Raw genomic sequence first — 6509 nt, forward strand, 5'->3', positions numbered from 1 at the left:
AAGGATGCCCAAAAGAACAGAACAGAACCAAATGTTGCGGCTATCAAGGGTATCATAGAGGATCCTGAATTTGTCTTTGACGCTGTGCTTTCGGATTGTTCAGACTCTAAGCCACCAGCTGATTTAAGCGCGAATTAGGTGTTAATGTCTACACTTCGGCAATATAACAACTTGCATTAATATGTAATGTCTGTGTAGGCTAAGTGTTTCCATAATGAGTTTGTCAGATTCTCTGCCTAATATTTGTCTGTCTAACTGTTATGTTTATGTATTGTGTGTTCAGTTCAGGATGTATATATTGTGTGTTTAGTTCATGGTGTCCAGAATGTATTTTTATGGGAGACTTATGTCTGTACTACCTATGTAACTGAAAACTGTTACATTTGCAACTTCAGTTATGTTGTTTTCATGCCTGTATGAGTATTTAGTAAATTAGTGACTTCTTATATTATGTATTAAGTTTTATTACAAAAATGTTGACAAAATTTATTTTAGGAGAAATACACATTCTCTTAACTTGTTCACCTTCTCAATCGTGAGAACCCAATAATGTAACCATTATTCATTGAATATAACAAATAACGTTCTCATTCTTACAAAAAACTACACTACCAATAGCGCTGTCTTAATTTTAAAAAAAAATTATGTTAAAAGCGTGGTTTGCAACCACGCTTTTTAATTGAAAGCGTGATTTCTAATAGCGCTTTCAATGTTCATCAAATTTTCGGCCCCAAACAGTGAAAGCGTGTTTTGTAATAGCGCTTTGGCCTAGTTTGGGAATTCCGTCCAAACTAGGCCTAGTTTCGGAATTAAGATGATAAATTGGCTTAATATAGGAAAAGCCCCGAAATATAGTGCACATTAAAAAAATAAATAAATATTTAAAACAAAAAATATTTATTCCCACTCTAGGGTGGGTTTCGTAAACACTTTGAAATTTTTGAAATTTTTGAAAAGTGATTTTGGAATTTTTTTTTCAAAAAATTTGAACTACAAAAAATTTTAAAAAAATTTCTCAAAAATTATATCTTGAGATACAAACCAAACAAGCCCTAGGTTTCAGTTTTCTGAATTAAGTTTTTTGAAAACTAAATTTTTTGTTTTTAATGAATATTTTTAAAATTTTAAGCATTTTTTTTTTACTTTTTTAGATGCATTTTACTTAGATGTGTTTAAAAAGTAAAATATTTGTAAACAAATATTTTCAAAAATTAAAAAATAAACAAAAATATGAAAAATTTACTGAATTTTCGTTTTTTTTTTTTTTTTTTTTGTATTTTTGGTATTTAGTGTATTTATGCTAGGTATGTTTAAAAACTTAAAATATTAAAAAATTCAACAAAAACAAAAAAATACAAAAAATAAGAAAATAGAATTTTCTAAAAAATGTTTTAGAAAACTCAAAGCGAGCATTACGTTTTAATTTTTATTTTTATTTGTGCTGTAATTTTCTAAAGAAACCCATCTTTGAATGCATTGCAATTGCTGCTCTCTTACTCATTTTTTGATTCCCAAGTCCAACCTTCCCGCATGAGAAAAAATAAGTAAAAAAAAAAATTTCTAAAACCATTTTTTATTAAAAATATTTTTGGTCAAAAAATCTTTATGTTGAAAATATAAATCAAAAAAATTAATGTAAAAACGACTTTCCTAAAACTATTTTTTATTAAAAATATTTTTGGTAAAAAATATTTAAGTTGAAAATATAAATTAAAAAAAATTAAAAATTAATGTAAAACCGATTTTACTGAAACCGTTTTCTAAAACGACTTTTCTAACACCGTTTTTTATTAAAAATATTTTTGATCAAAAAATATTTAAGTTGAAAATATAAATGAAAAAAAATTAAAAATTTATGTAAAACTGGTTTTACCAAAACCGTTTTCTAAAACGACTTTTCTAACGCCGTTTTTTATTAAAAATATTTTTGGTCAAAAAATATTTAAGTTGAAAATATAAATAAAAAAAATTAAAAATTAATGTAAAACCGGTTTTATCAAAACCGTTTTTAATTAATTTGGAATTAATTAAAAATTTAATTAAAACCGGCTTTTCTAAAGTCGTTTTTTATGTTCAAATTTTATTATTATTTTAATCACAAAACACGGCTTTTCAAAAGTCGTTTTCTAAAAAATGGCATTTCTAAAATCGTTTTACCCTATTATGGGAATAAAGATAAAAACACACCCTAAAGTGGGACTAAAATTTTGAAAATGGTATAGTCAGGGAAATCAGCCGTGATTAAGAGAGAGATAGTGAGCGTTGGATTACACAGGAACAGATAGGTGTGAAACTCAATATATGGGCAGATTGGTCATTTCACAAAATATATCGTTGTGGACATACTATTTTCATGAAAAGTTCTATTTTCCACACATTTAACTATTTTAATGTACACACTTAATGAAATATTATTTTAATGATAATTATATCCTAAATTAAAATTATCATAATGGGCATGTACCAATACCCACAATATTATATGAAAATATTCTCTATACATATCTTTTAAAAATAAAAAAATCTTAGTGTAGACCTTTTAACTAAAAAAAAACTAAACCCTAGTTTTTTTGTTTTTTTTTTCATTGTTGTTACTTTGCTTGCTACACATTTTATACTCATCTATTGCTTGCAAAGCAATAATCTCATAGCAACTCGCATATTGCTTTATTCTCTACGTTTATATTCTATTATTTATATCATTTCTTATTAGTTCCACAATGTTTGCTTGATTTTGTTATGGAAGGGTTGCAAAACAATGGAAGTTCAAACTCAAACAAAAATATGTCTGGTGACAGCAAAATCAGTGATGAAAATGTTAGTTTTTTTGTGCAATTTTTTTTTTCTTTTCATGGTTTTCGCTTAGACAATCAGTGTCGAATTATTTCATTATATTCGGATATCAACTACAGAATTATTTAATTTATTTCGACATACTAGTCAGAAAATAATAGATTATTTCGATACTTGAATACCTATTTTTAATAATTTTTTCGATATTTGAAAATCAAATTTATTAATTTATTCTGGTAATCAAGTGCTGAATTGTATTGTTTTATTTGGCTCTGTACTGCCAAATAAACTAAGGTTCAATATGATATTATGGTAGGTTGTACTAGTCATTTTACAGCAAAATGGGTAACTTTTAACATGATTGTCATAAGTTAATAATTTTTATTAGTTGTTTTGTTTAGTTTGTTCTTGTGAAAGTTGCGTGACATTATATACAGGTTTTCAACAATAAGGATGAATTGGTTACTTGAGTATGTGATATTGGAAAGACCAATGGCTTTATTATTATTATAAAGACGTCGGTGGTGTTTGCAAGCGACCAAGAATTTATCTTGCTTGTGAGCGGAGTGACAAGTATATATCATGTAACAAGTTGAAAGATGGCTCAAAAGACTTGTTGAGACAAGCTAGTACAAAGAAGTGCGAATGTCCGTTTGATTTGAGGGCATACAAGTTGAACATTGAATGTAGTTTGTAGATTGCATAATCATCTAATTGCGGAGCATCTACAAGAACATTCATATGCAGGGAGACTGTCAGCTAATGAGAAGTCACTATTAGTAAATGTGTTAAAGAGCCTGGTAAGACTAGAAAAGATACTCATTACACTCAAATAGAGGGATGCCCTTAATATGAGCACAATGAAATAGTTTACAATATATGACATCGATGTAGGGTTCTATAGAAAGTAGGTAGATCCCAGATACAACAACTAATGGGCGAATTAGCGAAACATAAGTACATTGAGTGTCATGGATGTGAGAAAGGCTCTATGACTGTCACGGACTTGTTTTGGGCACATCCAGTGAGCTTGGATTTGCTTCGTACATTCTCTCGTTTGTTGATATGGACTGCACATTTAAGACGAATAGATATCAGCTTCCTCTTCTTGAAATTGTGGAAGTGACATCAACTCAAATGACATTCTTCGTGGCTTTCACATACTAGCAAACTGAGCGGGTTAATAACTATGCAGGGGCATTATAAACATTGCATGATCTTATGGATAACAACATTTTATCTAAATTCATTGTCACAGACAGAGAGCTTGCCTTGATGAATGCCATTGAGAACACCTTTCCGAATGTCTGACATTTGTTATGTCGTTGGCATATTATAGCAAAATGCAAGAAAATGTTTGAGACAAAAGGAAAATGGGAAGAGTTTAACACTGCATCGAACTATTTAGTATTGTCATCGACTGAAGAGGAGTATAATGATCACCTTGCTATACTGTATAAGGATTTCAGTAACTATTGTGAAGCAGTCAAGTATGTTATTATGAGTTAGTAGAATCTGCATAACGAAAATTTGTTGCGGTACATACAGTCTTGTGTATGCATTTTGGTAATGTTATAACCAATCGGTAATATTTGTTTTTTCATTTTCTTATGAGTCATATTGTTGTTTTTAATTATTATGCTTGACTATTTTTTGTTTACATCTATGTGAAAGGTTGAGGTGTTCATGCTAGATTGAAAAGGCAATTAGGTTCAAGTCAAACGACATTTGAGATATCATTTGAAAAAATACATTGTCTACTTAAGTTGCAGCACATTCAAGTAAAATCATCATTCGAGAAGAGTTTAACTATTGTACAACATCAATTCAAACCTTCTCAATTCAGAGAGCTTTGGGTTAATGTGTCTATTTGTGCATTGGAATACGTGTTGGCAGAGAGTAAGAGAGCAAATTCAATTGGAATTGATGTTGTAGGACGTGGGTGTGTTCTTAGGCACACATATGGTTTACCTTGTACTCACGAGATTACAGATTACATGAGACAAGGTCGTCCTATTCCACTCGGTAGTATACATGTACATTGGACGCGACTTAATATATGTGTGCACAATCCGATGGTTGACAAATTGGTATTGACTTGTATCCCAGAACTTGAGATGATTTTAAAGTGATTTAATGAGTCTGATATTGCCACGCAATTAGATATATTGAAGAAGTTGAGGAAAATTACAAACCCAACAAGCGCTTTCCTGATTGAGCCTGATGTGAAGCCTAATCTATGTCGATGACATAATAAAGTTGATATATCTTGCCGTTGTGACCCATGTGTGTTTGAGTTAGTTGACAATGACCATGATAGCCAGAGCACAACTTCTAGTCATTCAAAGAAAAGAAGAGCTTCGAAAGTGCATGAAAAGAAGTGGAATGTAAAAACAAAGACGTATCGTACTAGAACAAGTTCACTGAGTGCATATGCTGTTGACTTCCCCCCTATATTAAAACCATTCATAATTTTGATAAAGGATATAGATGGTGATGGAAATTATGGCTTTAGAACTATTGTGGCTTTACTTGGTCTTGGAGAGAATGACTGCATACAAGTTAAGGGTGATCTTCTACGTGAATTGAATGATCGCAGAGATGAATACGTCGTACTATACGGGTCACATGAGAAGGTTGAAGAGCTGACACACATCTTGTCATAATTTGAAGATAGCGCAAACTTTGATCGTTGGATGACTATGCCTGACATAGGGCATCTGATTGCATCATTTTATAATGTAATCTTGTACCACTTGTCATTGCAATAGTGTCTTACTTTCTTACCTTTGAGATCACTGCCAGTAACTCCAGCTGATCGTCACGAGATTGCCATTAGATTTGTCAATGGAAATCATTTTGTGCAGGTATAACCTACGAAAATTACTTACCATTGTTGTTTAATACTTGTGTGTTTGCAAATTTCACGTATTTGGTAAATATGTAATTTTTATTATTATATTAATTTGATTGAATTTCTGTAACAACCCCAACCCATGATTAACCGTTAAACCATGATTAAGAATGACTAATGAGTAATTAAGGTGAAAATTATTAATTGCACGTGTTATGTGCTACATGAGTTTCTATCTGTTTTGCGTAGGAATATCTGTCTCCGATTTTGTTCTGTGTTTGCGAATTGAAGGCCTTATCGGCATTCGATTAGGAAATTGACTTGATTTCTGTGATAGTTAGAATTTTTAGAATTTTATGGTAAGTTTAATTAAAATTCAATTCGGAACGCATTAAAAAATAATTAAAGTCAATTTGCTTAACTTAAGTTAAGATTAATTAAATTTCCTAAGCAAGCCTATATAAGGCCTATACACACCACTTGAGTCACCTTTTCATCATAATCTTTGAGCCTACAAGAGACAAACGTGAGAGAGAGGAAGAAGAGACCAAGAGGGTTGAGATCAACACTTGAGCTTGAAAGAAATTGATAAACAATTCAAGGAAATTGGTATGGAACCTTAGAGAATTCACCAACTAGAGCTTCATTGAGAGATTGAGGTAGGAATTCCACCCTTGAATTGTATACTATGATGTCTAGACCATAAATTCAAGAGAATTTAGTTGAATAATGCAAGGATTGAGCTAGAATGGATGGACTTGAGCCATATCATGCATGCATGTACATTTTCTTACATTTTGAGTTAAACTTCAAGTAATTCTCACACGCATGTGCTAAGTCTACCTTTGTTTTGAGAATTCAT

The sequence above is a fragment of the Camellia sinensis genome, chromosome 2 (assembly GCF_055761805.1).
Source record: "Camellia sinensis isolate YWXY chromosome 2, ASM5576180v1, whole genome shotgun sequence".
NCBI lineage: Eukaryota > Viridiplantae > Streptophyta > Magnoliopsida > Ericales > Theaceae > Camellia > Camellia sinensis.